The 15191-nt window shown below is 41.4% G+C and overlaps 1 protein-coding gene across 6 annotated transcripts in view; it reads right to left on the bottom strand.

Moving 5' to 3' along the window:
• The window catches only part of eya4 (EYA transcriptional coactivator and phosphatase 4), a 50410-nt gene that overhangs the window by 29490 nt on the left and 5729 nt on the right, over positions 1-15191 (bottom strand). Inside the window, exon 1 of one of the 6 annotated variants that reach the window (XM_040018518.1) lies at positions 1857-2293. The exons of the other annotated variants lie outside the window; for them this stretch is intronic. The gene's annotated coding sequence lies outside the window, so the exon portion shown is untranslated. Of the gene's footprint in view, positions 1-1856; positions 2294-15191 lie in introns of those variants that run through there. 6 annotated transcript variants of the gene reach the window in all.

The following is a 15191-nucleotide window of genomic DNA, read 5'->3' as shown; positions in this document are numbered from 1 at the left end:
ACACACGCGCGCGCACACACACACACACACACACAAGCCACTTTCATGTCACGTTTCATGCTTTAGTGAAATTTAACAAGGCTGTCACTCACGACATCAGCGTCATGGCCGTGAGAAACTGCAATGCACATGTAACGTACACATAGGGCTACATACAGCAGGCAGGTGTACACACAGCTCTCGTGCGTATACACACACACACACACACACACACTTGAAAATACACAAGCCGGGCTGTTTCTGTCCCGGCATGATCTGTGAAAGCACACGCGGGCTTTGATCCTGAAAAGCTTTTATCGTCGTGCTTTATCCCCGCGCACGCTTCCCCTCCGCGTCGACCGCGGTCTAGAGGCTCTCACCTCTCTTAACATCTCGCCACTTTTATCTTTTTCAGTCGGATCGAGGACAACTAGTTTCACATTTAAACAGATTCCACATATTGATTTTACTCAACTCTCTTACTGATCTAATCACATCACAATTTCTTTTTAACATAATAAAACAATCAAAAGCATTATTTTTCCTGTTTCATCCAGCTTTCATTTGTTCCACTTGTTTTGGCTTTGATCAATACAGACTTTAACCATTTTCATCGACTATATTATTAAACTACATTATTGATGTCAACTTGCGGCACATTAAAAAAGCTACAAATAAATGATGACTAAGCCCTGCATTTAGATAGTCTATGCTATTCTTCCTTTATTTTGTAGTACAACGCACCAATTTTTATTTCTAATACTGAAACGACACACCTCTGAGTCCACTCTTTGGTGGCCACTATGCTCGAAGACCCCAACTGTGTCACCTGAGCCATTTAAATAGGTGACCTTTGACCTGGTTGGCCAGGTGACCGGTCTAGAACACTACCTAGGCAGCCCGAGCACTCCCTACGGGAAAAATACAAGTGCTACAGGTAATTAGAACTAATAACAATGATTTATTAAAGGGAATTATACACTGCTGTGTTTGTGTAACTAATGATGTTTGTTCAATCTAATGGATGTAATAATAACGTGAGGCCTTCTTTGGCCTTAAGAAGCATTAACGCGTATGTGAGAGTCAGAAATAAGCAGAAGCTGCCCTTGGTCTAGTCAGAGTTGTGTTTCCTTCTCTTGCTTGTTCTTCTAAAAAGAAAAGTTCACTACAGAATCCAAAAGTGTTCATAAAAATGGTGCTTGAACGAGTTTTTTGTTATTTTCTTTGATACATTATGGAAGCTCAGTGCAGGAAGACAAAACAGGGATGGAGAATGAAGAACAACACATAATCCAGCACATCAGCAATGAGTGAGTTACACACACACTTAATATTTGATGGTTTTAAAAAACACAATTTCTACATTTGTCTACAAATAAGATTTTATGGTTCACAATTTTTAAAAAAAAAAACGTTTTTTTTTTTGTTAATTTCTGTCGCTATCCTACTTTGATCAAAATTGTAATTTTTTTTTTTTACTTTTTTAAAAACTGGAAAATACAGATGAGGTTATATTTTCTACATTAACATTAAAAAAAACAAGTGGAATATTTTACAGTATATGTGAAAACAGTACTATGAAAAATAAAACACGCCTTGTATTAAAAGCACAAAGAAAAATGTATTTACACAGAATTACGGTAAAAGCGTGTCTTATTTAAGTAAAACAAATGTTAATCCAGTAACACTGCTGTCACCATACCTTTAAAAATTCTCTGAGTGCTGTGTCAAATGATGTCCAACTTACATTTGTTCACAAATGAGCAAACTATGTAAGAATATAGAAAATATCTCAGTTGCTTGAATAAAAATAACTAGCATTACTCTGAGCGTGAAACACACTCACGTCCATACAGACCGAGAGCTCCTTTTCTTACCTCAGGGTGTAATCGGGTCCGTTAGCAGTCCTTTACTTCCACAAAGCATTACAGAGCTGTACGATCCACCAGCTTCCCCTTCACAGGCAGGCTCGCTGGTCTCTCACACACTATCGGAAAACACACTGAGCGCTCGTCTCTGTCTACCTGCCTCTCCTCACTTTGCACTCCAGGTGTTACGTTTATCTAGTTTCTGCTTTAAGGGAGCAAATGACGACTTTTTTCCTGCTTCCTTTTGTGACGCTCCCTTTCACTCAGAAGAAATATCTAGGGGCTAGAAAATGACGACCGCACAAAAACCAAGCGTTTTCTCTTCCTCTCTGTCTCTAAGGTCAATCCATGCTCAGCTTCTGTCTTCTCGACTCCAGTAATGGGGAACATTTCACTCGTCCCATTTCCCTCCTCCTTTGCCTCCACCCCCTCTTTTTCCTCTTCTCCTCTTCCTCCTCCTCCTCCTCTCTCCCTCCCTCTCCCTCTCTCAGCTGTCACTCATTACAGGCTCACTCAAGCTTACGTTTAAACCCAAAGAACTTTTTAAATGTAACAGATGTCATTTTTTTTTATGTGTGGGTCCAATCCTAACATAGGCACCGTTAAACTTAATTCCCTAACTCGATTGTGAATGAAAACATAAAAGGAAGAGAATTTAAATGAAAAACAGAAGTAACTAAGTTAGGAAACATCTGAGCTGTACACACGTTTTTAGGATGTTTCCTAAAATCAAAGACATCCATGTATATAAATCCTGCTGATGGCAGCTCTGCCGTGATTACTTCCATGAAGCTGAAATGGTGTGGACGCAGTGTCAATATCTTGCTGTGCAGTAGAAAGTACAGGCCAGACCATAAACTTCACACCATGCAGGAGACCCCCCCCCCCCCCCACACACACACACACACACCACTACCCCCACACACCCTCCCCCATCTCACCCACTGACTCACATGTGCACCTGAGCACACGCGCACACACATACTTTCAATCTGTGTTAACTGGAAACACACGGCTGCACATCTGTCTCATATGTGAAGTCTAACAGAGCTAGCGCAATGGGCTGAGTGTAATATCAAATCACACTCACACACAGACACACAAGCGGCCAGTTTCCTCAGTCTGAAGATGGCACCCTTTCACAACAACAGGGGTCAAAGTGGGCTCGGAATGATCTGGACCGGCGTTCCGGCGCTGTCAACTAACGAGCAATTAACTCCAAAAGGCATCTTAAGACGTGTTACCGTCAAACGAGTTAATGTTTCATGGAGATACTTGCTCAGTAACAAGAAAATAAAGACATCCCACAGCCCACTTAAACCCTCCACACATCCTTTCCTCTCATCCGTGTGATGCGTTCAAGGTGTAGATATAAACTGCTTTTCAACTAGCTAGCGGTACTGAATGGAGCTATAAGCAGTAACTTTTTTGTCTTTACTTGGGAGATAAATTAAGATGCATCTTTGTGAGCCTCTGAACAAATATCAGCAAGTACACAAACGGGAATATGTTTGTCACAAAATAGAGAAAAATGTAAGAAAGAGGACAGGAGGTACGGAATGCTCAACAAAGCATTGTAGAGCAGGCTAAACAGGTTGGCTTGTGCTATTATGGTGAAGTTCACAGTGATACACTATATGCTGGACTGGTACACAGGAGACACGGCATTCAAGATCAGTGTTGGGTTACATCAAAAGGTAACAAAAATCTGTTTATATTTAAGGTAAAGATGCTGATTAGATTTACTCACTGAATTCTACCTTTTATATTAGCTTCACAGTGTTTAAGGACTGGAAAATCAGCCATGGCTCATGAAACATTTGCTTATGTCTTGTAGAACCCACAGAGAGCCATAAATCAGGGTAGCAGCTTGGGTCAGCTGATCACAGCTTCACAAGTAATTCTTTTACCCATACGGTGCCTTTACAACCAATCTTTGGGTTCCCCAACATGCCAAATCCCACTTTAACCCCTGGAGACAGACTCAAACACATTTGCACACTCACTAGGAGTTAAGCAAACAAAAGTGAATGATTTCACACTCATACATGCGCCTAATCTAGGCCACTGCAAATTTCTGACACTCACTTCTTTACCTAAACGTCACCATAGAACCAATACTGGGATCAGATTGCCCACATTACAAAACTGGCTTTTTTACTTTTCTGTATCCGCACAGGATCATGCGTATAGTTTTGAGATACATGTTTCTGAGATTTCCCAGTAAACACAAGACGAATGCTATTCTATTTATACTGCTATGGTTAAAATGGGAAAAAAATAGAGATTATTACTTTTTTCCCCATGATTTGAAGAAAAAAAAAAATCAGAGTTTTAAAGCTGAAAGGACCTAAAGAAAAAAAAACAACAAAAACACAAAAAGCACTTGAGGAGAAAAATATTTCATGAAGCAAACTCTTGACATCTGACTCCCTCAGCACATTTTGGAGAGACGTGGCCCAATTTTAGTCCTGTTTAACCCAGAGGGGAAGAAAATTCAGTGTTCTTCACTAACTTTATATTACATGAAGGTGCCTTGTGAAAAAAATTAATGAATTTAGGCACAACAAAACTCCTCCTGTTCACATTTTAGACCTCATATTGTTGCATATTGCTGGGGAAACCAGTGGATCTTGACTCTTTTAGATTTATGCACACAAAGCATCACATTTCTAAAGTTACTATTAACATTTTAGTTTTAGTTATTGTATTTTTTGCTGTTTCAATATGTGTGTGGATGGGTTTCAATGTCAAAGCACTTAAAATTCTGGAAAATATGAGATGTAAAACATGATGTGTAGGCTTTTTATGCTGGTGATGCCACTTTAAATAGACCAATCAAGAATGAATTGACTGTTAATAGTTGCAAATGGTGGCTAGATACGATTATAACTAAACAGAATTTAATTGGCATGAATGATCCTTCAACAACATTCAGAACATTTTGAATGTTGCTGTGTGTGTACACGGCAATAGAAAATAGCTAAGGGAGCAGTAACAAATCTATACAGGCCTGGAGACCAATCTGGAACAGAGCCACTGTCTCCAACTGTGCTCCAGCCACCTTTAGCTCGCTCACCATAGTGACAGCATGCGGCCCCGTCCCAAAGCATTTATCCCCGGCCCCAATAAACTCCGTGATTGATAGACTGTCTGGAGGACCTGTGTGCACAGATCGTGGCGAATGTCTGTTGAAAGTGTGTTATATGTGGATGCCGACGTGCGTTCGCGTGTGTGTGTACTGGACGTTTGAGAGTGAATGTGGAGGACTGGCTGTCAGAACAGATTAGGGTGTTGCCGAAGCGCTTGACAACTCAAGCACTTTATTATTAGCCAGGCTAGACCCGATCGGGGGGCGGGGGGTCGTCCAAAAACATCCCCGATGAAATATTTTCACAGCAAGTGGAGAAGGGAGCAGGGGAGGCGTCCCAAAACACGCCTGATGAAATGCACTTGCACACACACACACACACACACATACAAAAAGAAAAAAAAAAACAGCAGTGGGGCATGGGCACATCTGAGCAGTGAACTGAGCAGAGGAAGAGGGCATTATATTAATACAGTCAAATAGCTGCACTTACTTTTGGTTTTTGTTGACTTTAGGAGCGTTTTCAAAGGGCCTGTTGGAGGTGGCTCATTCACTTTAAAGAGGCCCTTGAGAATAACTGTGTTCTTCAAGTGGAACAACAGCAGTTTATCTCTTCACCTCCGACAGGAGGGCTGACTAAGACAGACCCTGCTCCTTTTTTTATCTAGCTTTTCATGATTTACTTATATTTTTTTTAGCTCCATCATCACACTTTAAAAATCCACTTCTGAGCACTTTGATGTTGATCTAACAAATTTAGAATTGATTTATTAAATCTGGCCTAAGCATAGGCTCATTCACTTCATCAGTTAAAGTTAGACAAGAAGATCAAGTCAAGTCAGATCAAATGTGTTTTATTCATATGGCACATTTAAATCAACAGAAGTTGCACTAAAATGCTTTCCAGACAAAAGCATTAACATTCCAGATCTCCAAAAACCTCATTTCAAGACACAATATTGCAGCAGAATTCCCAGCTAAGGCCAGTGTTTGGCTAGGTTTAGTAAGCTAACCTTAGTGGCGTTAAAAGTATTCACATTCTTTATATCCTTAGCACATCCTTTTAAAGTACTAAAGTACCACTACTTTAAAACAGCCCTTACAGGACATTTTAGTTAAAAACACAATGATCCAGGTGGTGCTGTGAGTGAGCACCTAGCAACAATGGAGAATAAAACTAAATAAAAACACCCTCCTTTTAACCCGAAAGAGCCAGACCCAAGGAATCTATTACAGAGGGGTGACCAGCTAAATTATGGAGCTTTTTCTTCTTCTTTTTCATATGCCTGATTATATGATTTGGATAAAATTCTAAAAAGGGGTAAAAAAAAATAGTCACAACTTCTCTAAATAGTTACTGATGACAATCCTAAAACTTGAAAACTGTAAATGTAAATGGACACTAAATGTTTTTCTGTATTAAATAAATCCTATAATTAAATTGCATTTAAAAAAGGCAAAAAAAAAAACACATCAGGATCAGAAAAAGAATGTAGCTGTGTAGTCTTTAGTTGTGTAGTTAATGGGACACAGAGGGACAGTCGTTGCACACGCGCACAAACACGGGCATGCACGCATACACCTGTGCAACACGATCACCCAACCATCCCTGCCTGCGCCATCGGCTGGTGTGTCGACCACAAAACATTCATGAAGAATGTTGCTCACCACACAAACACAAGCTCCATCTCGATCTATACTCTGCATTTTCCCCTCGTGCACGCATATGCACACACACACAGAGTCACCCGTTTACCTGTCCCCTGCTCAAAGCTCTCTGCTCTCCACGTTTGTATGAGTGGTTATCGGGATGGTAACTCTATCCCCTTCCTTTCATGTAAAATACATTGTGCCGAGCCTCCACCCTCCAGCCCTCCCTCCTCCTACACCCCACAGTTCCCCAAGCCTGGGGAGGTGTAAATCTATCCCTCTCTTTATGCCTCCAAAAATGCCCCTTTTTCAGGTGTAGTAGGAAGCTATAAAGGAGGGAAAAAAAGTGAGGGAGTGAAAGGAGAGAACAGTTTGTGGAGCAGGGAGAAGGAGGAGGTGTTTGGGTGAAATAGGTACTCTCCGAAAACCTCTCTCACTCTCTCTCCCTCCATGTCTTTCTAGCCAGGTATTCTTCGCTTCACCTGGCCATGCTTACATAAATTTGCCAGCCTGGTGTTGTTCACAACTTTTACTACATAGAAAGAGAGCCTAACTCACAACACCGAGTTACTTACGATGTCTTCAGCAAACCATGCTACTAATATGATGAAGTTGGACAGCATAACTAATCGCAGTGAAAGATTTCACCAAATAAATAGTTATTGTTACAACAAGCAGTAGCTACATTATGCTAATCAATTAAAGACATTTAAAAATATAAACAGTTAAATACAACTAAAAATGAAGCCAGCAAAATGTTGCACAATACTGTGTTCTAAGCTGTTCTGTTATCAACGTCTCCAAAGGTAAACTGAGACTTTTTAAAATATAAAAATACATAAAAAACAAGTTTGTGTTTTCTTTAATTATTTCTCCTTTCTAACAAGCTTGCTGACAAAGGTCAGAATGAGCCACTAAAGGCTAAGTGGGCTGCCTACAAGGAATCAATGACTATCGCCCGCCTCGTGGATCTAGTTTTTGTTCCATGCGGCTCGCTGATAAAAGTCACACTTTTACAGTAAAACTGTTTTTCTTTTTCCATTTTTAGTCTTATCACAGTATAAATTCTGGGCAAAACCACAGATATCATTAGTGCATCTTACTAATCTTGAAGTCCCAACCGTTTGTTTTTATTCAGTCGAACTGCGGTAGTAAATCCACGTGTTTGGGGGAGGAAGAGCTACAGAGGGGAACAGACCGATCTCCATGCTGCTCACCGTGCTGGTGGTCTTCATATCGCCTATTTAAATTGGCTCCTCATTGTCTCAGGGAGTGACGGATCACAGACACGATTTAATGCAGCTTTACTCAGTGGAGACAAATGAAAAGTCAGTGATGGATGTGTGTGTGTGTGTGTGTGTGTGTGTGTGTGTGTGTGTGTGTGTGTGTGTGTGTGTGTGTGTGTGTGTGTGTGTGTGTACACTGGTTCTGGGTTGTTAATAGTGCGTTTGGCCTCAACTGGCCCTGCTCAGCTAATCTGATGAGAGTGATTAAAAAAACAACTGGGAGAAACTTAAACCACTCCATGGCTGACTGCGTGCACGGACACACACACATACTGAGCACATCACTCAACTACTTAGTGGTATAGAACCACACTCCAGAACAAACACCTTAATATGAAGTTCTTGAAAGTCTGACAGTAGGTCAGATGAGTGGACAATGAACTGGAAGGATCAGTATAATTTAAAATGCTATTTAATCGACTGTTGGTTAACCTTTTTCAGACATAATGATTAATCAGTGACCCTTAATTGATCTAAATGACAATATAAAGTATGTGTCATTAAGTGACTCCCATACCTGCGCTGCATTGCGATTTAGTATGCTGTTTAAAGGACCAATGTTAAATTTTATTAAAAGAAAATTCAGCACAATGGCAAACTAATTTGAAAATTTCCCTGCATGTAAGGTAATATAAGTAATTTTCATGCAATAATTTTTCTTTTGTCATCTTTTCCCCACCTGCATTAGCTTTAGCCCCATAAATCGCTGGTTTAGACCCCATGATGCAGTCGTAAAAATTATGACTAGAATATATGAAACTCCTGGGAAGTGTGATATGAATGTAAAAGCCTTGAGGTGAAAGAGAAGGAATATGAGTTTTCACAGATTAAGCTTAAAAGTAAGTGAGAAGACTTTTCTGGACCGTGGTGTTATAAGCTGTTCTAAAAGCCTTGATCAAGCAATCTGCCTAACTTGGAACCATTTTACCTGGCCAATATTCCACTTTTACATTTTTTTAATGGTGTTCTATTTAAACATACTGGTGATCCTTTCTCTCGCGTCATGACCTTGGACAGATAGATTGAATTTTAATTATAAATTACATTTTAAACAGAAAATAAAAAGAGGTTTTTAAAGGGCAGAGGTCTTCAGAGTTTTTATTATCTGAACAACATGTGATTGCGGCCCTAGTCATCTAGACTTGGTCGAACCGGGACAACCATCCCGAGGCTTTACTGAGAATGGCCCAATAAAGAGAAAATATCCAGTGAGTTACAGATGTTCGGGTGAAAATGTCTTGTTGATGCCAGAGGTCAGAGGAGAATGCCTTGGAACTTAACTAGTCATTACAACCATGCATAAAAACATCTGTGAATGGACAACATGATAAAGCAGATAGGCTACAGTAATAAAAGACCCCACTCCTGACAGCAAAGAACAGGAAACGGAGCCTACTTTTCACACTGGCTCATGAAAATTGGACAACTGAAGATTAGAAAAACTTTGCCCGGTCTGATGAATCTCATTTTCTGCTGCAACGTTCGGATGTTAGGCTCAGAATTTGGGGTACACAACGTGAAAGCATGGATCCATCCTGTCTTGTACCAGAAGTTCAGGGTGGTGCTGGTGTAATAGTGTGGGGGATATTTTCTTAGCACACTGAGCCTTCTAGTACCAACTGAGCATGATCACAGCCTAGCTGATATTTTAGCTGACTGTTATTTTTGCTCTCTTTATAACTACAGTGTACCCATCTTCTCATGGCTACTTGCAGCAGGATAACACACCACGTCACAAAGTTCAAAGAATTTCAAATTCATTTCTTGAACATGACATTGAGTTCACTGCACTCAAATGGCCTCCACAGTCACCGGATCGCAATCCAATAGAGCGCCTTTGGGATGTGGAAGAACAGGAGAATCACATCATGGATGTGAGGTTGATAAATCTGCAGCAATTGTTTGATGCTCTCATATCAACATGACGTAAATCTCTGAGAAATGTTTCCAACACCTTTTTGAATCTATTTCATGAGGAATTATGGCCATCCTGAAGACATTTGGTGGTCCAACCTGACACTAGCAAGGTGTACCTAATAGTGTTCTTCAACGATTAATAAAGGCGACACCAGATCCTTGTTAACGTTAAAAAGGTTTGGCCTGCTATGATAAGCTACAGCCAGAGTGGAAGAAAATGCTGTCTGGGTCTGGTTCTATACTAATGTTTCATAGTGTGACATGAAGTAAGTTGTTATCACAAGCCATACAAAATATTACCTTCTGCCCAGGCTACAGTATGAAAACCAAGGACTTAACAGAATGGATCCAAAATAAATCCACTGATATGTATGAAAGCGATGAAACTAAGGGGAAAAAAATAAAGCAGCAAGTTCTCTGCTGGTGTGCGAGACCTAAAGAAACTCAACACCAGCCTCAAGCAACACCCCCATCGCCAACCTGACCACAGCTACCGCACCCCCTGCTTGGTCTTCATACCGTAGCCCCCTCCCCCCTCAAATATACCCCCCCCCTCCAAAGCACCTTGACATCCCAAAGGGAAACAAAAATCAATGGGATGTGCGTGGGTCTGGGAAGACATCAGGTAGGGAAGAAAAGAACTGAAAAGCAAAAAAAATGTGCATGCAACTACTTGTGTTAAGGCTGAAAGACTAGACGGTCTAAATATCCGTGGTGGTCATCACTGGAGGTGGTGTGTGTGTGGGGCAGCAGCAGCAGTGGCATCAATAATTAAAGCTAATCTCATTAGGCCTCAGATCCCTTTCAGACGCTTTTAATTAAATGATGAATGGCCTCCCAGCTGCCTGTTAAATAATGCTGCTCATGACATCACAGTGTGCATGCATGCGAGAGGTACAACATAAGGTAGATATCCTTAAAAAAAAAAAAAAAGGGACACAAGGAGAGACTTTCAGTGCAGAGAAAGGTATGGTCTCTCTCGCACACAGCCCACACATGCAAACACCATCTGCTCGTGGATTCTTTATGCGGCTGATTATTAGAAGTTACGGCTGGCCTATGCACCACGGAGAGCGAACAGGAGTTAAATGTCTCAGAAGTGGCAAGCTGTTCCATCATACCAGGCCTCGAAACACTTCATATCAACTTCCTAATAAAATCACTCACAATACCAGATGTCTACAAAAAAGGAAGACAGATTGAGGGGAGAGAGAGTATGTAAGTGTAAAAAAAAAAAAAAAAGATGGTCAAGGAGCTTAAAAAAAAGAAAAAAGAAAAAAAGGTCAGTGAGGAGTTCGGTGGGTGTGAGGAGGATAAAGATAAAGGAAAACAAAGAAGGAGAGACACGTAGACTACAGAGTGAACTTGGAGAATGAGAGCAACAGGTAAAGAAGAGGACAGGTAAGGGTGCCAAACCGCCTAGGGCTCGCAATAGCACGGACGCCGCTACGAGGACACCCATAATCCCCCCCCCCCTCTCTCCCTCTCTCTATCCTTCCATCCACCCCCTCCTCCCTCCCCACCCTCGCTCTTGGGCTTGCTCTGTATCGGATTGCTGACTTCACAATAGGGCCTGAATCATCACTCTGTAGCCAGAGAGACACAGAGAGAGACGAAGAGGCGGGCAGGCCGGCGGGGAAAGAGAAGGTGGGACAGACAGTCAGTCAGACAGATCGAAGAAAAAAAAAATGAAAAAAAAATCAAGGACATGGAGCAAAAAAAAAAAGAAGAAGAAGAAGAAGAAGAAAAACACGACAAAACCAAAAACAACAACAACAAAAAAAAAGACTTCATTTTTTCTCTTTGGATATCACTGCTGCAATGATGCAGTTCAGATGTGGTCGCAAAAAACCAAAACCAAAAAGTCTTTCATGAATATTAAGATTAATAAAAAAATTTTTTACTTTCAGTGTATCCAGTCATTGTTCTACTCCGTGCAGAACTTTAGGCTAACACCAGCACCAAATACAAAGCACAAACATGTAAGAAATTAATATCAATATTATTTTAATGTATTCAGGAAGGAATACTCTTAAAAGACAGGAAAGCATGAATTTCACACAAATGCAAAATTCCGATTCCAAACTGTCAGATTCGATGAAAAACTAAAGATCTTTTGGTTTTAAATGGATTTTTTAAAATATGTGACTTGGCCATGCTCATGACTATGAACACTAATAATATAAGGCATTAATCTCTGCTTAAAACAAGAAACAAAGTGGCAGATAATGAAAACAGCCATTAGTTGTAGCAATAGTCAAGTCAGCACAGAGACACAGGTCACAGCCTCGCCGACCCCTCTCTCCCACCTCTCTGATTCTGCGTTGCTGCAGAGAAAGAAATCCAATCTCCCAGCAGAGCAACAGAGGAAGTTCTTGCGGCAGGCGAGGCAGAAGGTTCCTCCGTTACCAAAGCACAATTGTTGCAATTTCATTTCCTTCCCAGCAAAATGAGGAAATATGCTCCTCTTTTTGGAACCAATGGCAGATGAGCATTAGCCAGAAGTTGGGGCCGAACAAAAGGTGGGCTATATCGACGGCTCTATTTATGGAAGTTACTGCAAACAAAGAAGAAAATGTTTTACTATTTTAATAATGACTTCTTCTTGGGGTTATGCTTTTACATTTTAAACGTGTTTTATCTTTACGGAGCAAATTCAAAGCATCAGTTCAGCACGTCAGTTACAAAAAAAAGAAAAGAAAGAAATAATAACCAACTATGTTAAAATGTCACATCTGGCAATATAGGGATTTTCTTGAGAAGTCTCAGAGTAATCAATAAAGTGATGAGTCTTGGCAAGAAATACATAGCCCTGATTGACTTCCATTAAACAAGCATGGCCACAGTATTAGACAGTCTCCACTCAGATGACCTCAGCCAACCCACACCACAGAGAGTATATGCGTATAACAGAGAAAGAAACACCTACACACTCGTACTCTCACACACCAGACACTAAAGCACACATATCATGTGGTTTCCTGTCTGGTGTGTTCTTCTAGAAAACCCACGCCACTTGCTCTGGTTCTAGATGGATTCTCCAGTCTGTTTTGGGGGCTTTGACTCTGTCAGGCTTTGAGTGGCTCAGGGACTGTCTGTGACCCGCTGACCTCACACCTAGCTGCCTTTCTCTGGCCAGACAGACTCTCACTCTATTCTCATATACGAGTTATAAATTATCTGTACCAAAGCATGGACTGAAGGGCTTTTGGCGAAAGACAGATGTTTTGGTTGTTTCACGCATCTTAAATAATAACAATGTGCAGCACCAGGACGATTCATGTTATGGATGCACTAAGCCAAGGAAAAACACTGTGCTGTGCACTTCCCTACATCTTTATTACAGTAACGCGCAACTATGCATCGCCACATGGGTGGAGCTGTTGGGAATCTGTTGTGAGTCTTATCCATTGTTGCATCAGTGCAACAACAGGTTTAGCTTATGTTCAGGTGCTGATGGGTGATTTAGTGACTGGGGAAAGAAGTCCTTTAGAGATGAAACATGTGTCCAACTGTTTAACACACTTTTCAGTGAATTTTTTCCCCCCCACACGCACCATTTAGATCAAACGGTGTTGCCATGGTAAGCCCAATTTAACTCATTGGCCAAAAACTAGCATTTCCCGCTAAAATTGTAAGCACTTACCATATTGGGCTCATGCTAAAGTTTGTAGCTTTAACAATATAATGTTTAGTCAACCTGAATACTACATTAATATAAACTTTGGGATGGAGGCTCAGAGTTTGTCGGTCCTTGAAAGGCATTCCTTCAATTAAATATATGTACATATTGAAATTCTGAGCATTCTTCTGCATGCAATCTTAAAACTATCATAACTCCTGCTATTATGCTATGATTTTCTAAATCTGCTCTCATTTGCTTGGTTTTCTTGTCACGGTTTCTCTGCAACTGCATGCAGTTTAATATCATTTAGCATTTATTGTCTACATTGTGCATGCCATATTTCGTATCCTGCCCTCCCTACTCCTCTGCCTTCTCCTGTGCTGATCAAAATAATCTGCAGCGTTTCTTGCACAGAGAGAGAAGACTCACTCAGCAACACTCAGCTGTCAGCTACACATAAATCTTAGGAGAAGCACTGTACACCAAGCTGAAATTGAAGTGCCCCTCGGTGCCCCAGCTAGGATGCCAGCCTACCAGAGGGATGCCAGTGGGGTAGCTGTTACACTCTACACTTCAGTGATCTGTCCCGTTGCCGGGCAGATTTTGAAACGGCCATCTATGACGCCAGTGCAATCTTAGCAATCAGGGTTGGGCTGTAGTCATATTAAGCTACTGCTGCTGCATGTAAGTTTGTGTGAATGTGTCTGTATGGGGTTGTAGGGGTGAAAGAGGGGTGCAACCTGACCCCTTTCCTTCTCCTACTTGGTCTCTCGCTCTGTGTCTCACGCACATGCACACACACTAGGACAGCTGCCATACTAGGGGCCTCTCCCAGTGCACCAGAGGAAAAGGCTAAAGCTAAAAGAACCCTTTCCCCTCGTGTTTCAGACGCTTTTTCCTTCTTCTCCATCTCTCTTACTTTTTATCCCTTCAGGTGGCTCAACATTTTAAATCCTGCAAAGCTCCCTGGGGTCAACAAATGCTCCTGCTCCCCCATCTCTCACTGCTTCCACCTCCACCAAGCCAAAGACTGGAGACTTCAATCGGAGGTCTGTTGGATCAGGAGCTCTTGAGACTGTGTGTGGAGTTTGTATGCGTTTTCTGTTTTCTGTGTGTGCACTGAATGACTGATGCTGATCTGTCAATCCAATCTCCTTAATGTTCACAGCTGAATTCAAATACAAATCGTTGTATTCGTCGACATCATCTCACAGAGCATCACCTAAAAACAACAGCTTTTCTCCAAAGCGAAACAAAATATGCGACAACAGGTGGAGCGAAACACCTCAAGAAGCTGTAAGCAGCGCTTCGGAGCGAACCATTGCGAGCGCCATCTCAGGCTCCTTTCCAGCGCTCCCAGAGGACCCCAGACGGCAGGCTGGCTCTCGACAGGCAGGCGGCCAGAGAGGACGCCTGACCATAACCCAGATGACGTGCGATGGATGTGGTGGGAAAAGGGCGGGGTGGAGGAAGTAAGGGTACTTTAAAGGGTAAAGAGGAGGAGTGGGGGTATTAAATATCAACAGACAACTCCCCGAAACCTTGTGTGTGAGGTCTGAGTTGTTTTCTTAGTCACCCGAGACACACCTATTTCAATGAAGGAGTGCGGGGAAAGAATTAGCCAATTTCAGTTTAAAGACTAAAACCAAAAGGAAAGCTTGAAAATTTTTTTACAAGTATAGGATAAGTTTATAATTTAAAATGTTCAGTCAGATGTTAAAGCTGTCATTCATACGTAGAATCAAAGGTTTAAAGGTTCAGCTGTAATCAGACTG

Source organism: Simochromis diagramma, unplaced genomic scaffold, assembly GCF_900408965.1.
Source record: "Simochromis diagramma unplaced genomic scaffold, fSimDia1.1 OVJJ01000802.1, whole genome shotgun sequence".
In the NCBI taxonomy this organism is placed as follows: domain Eukaryota; kingdom Metazoa; phylum Chordata; class Actinopteri; order Cichliformes; family Cichlidae; genus Simochromis; species Simochromis diagramma.
This window is presented reverse-complemented; position numbering and strand designations above follow the sequence as displayed.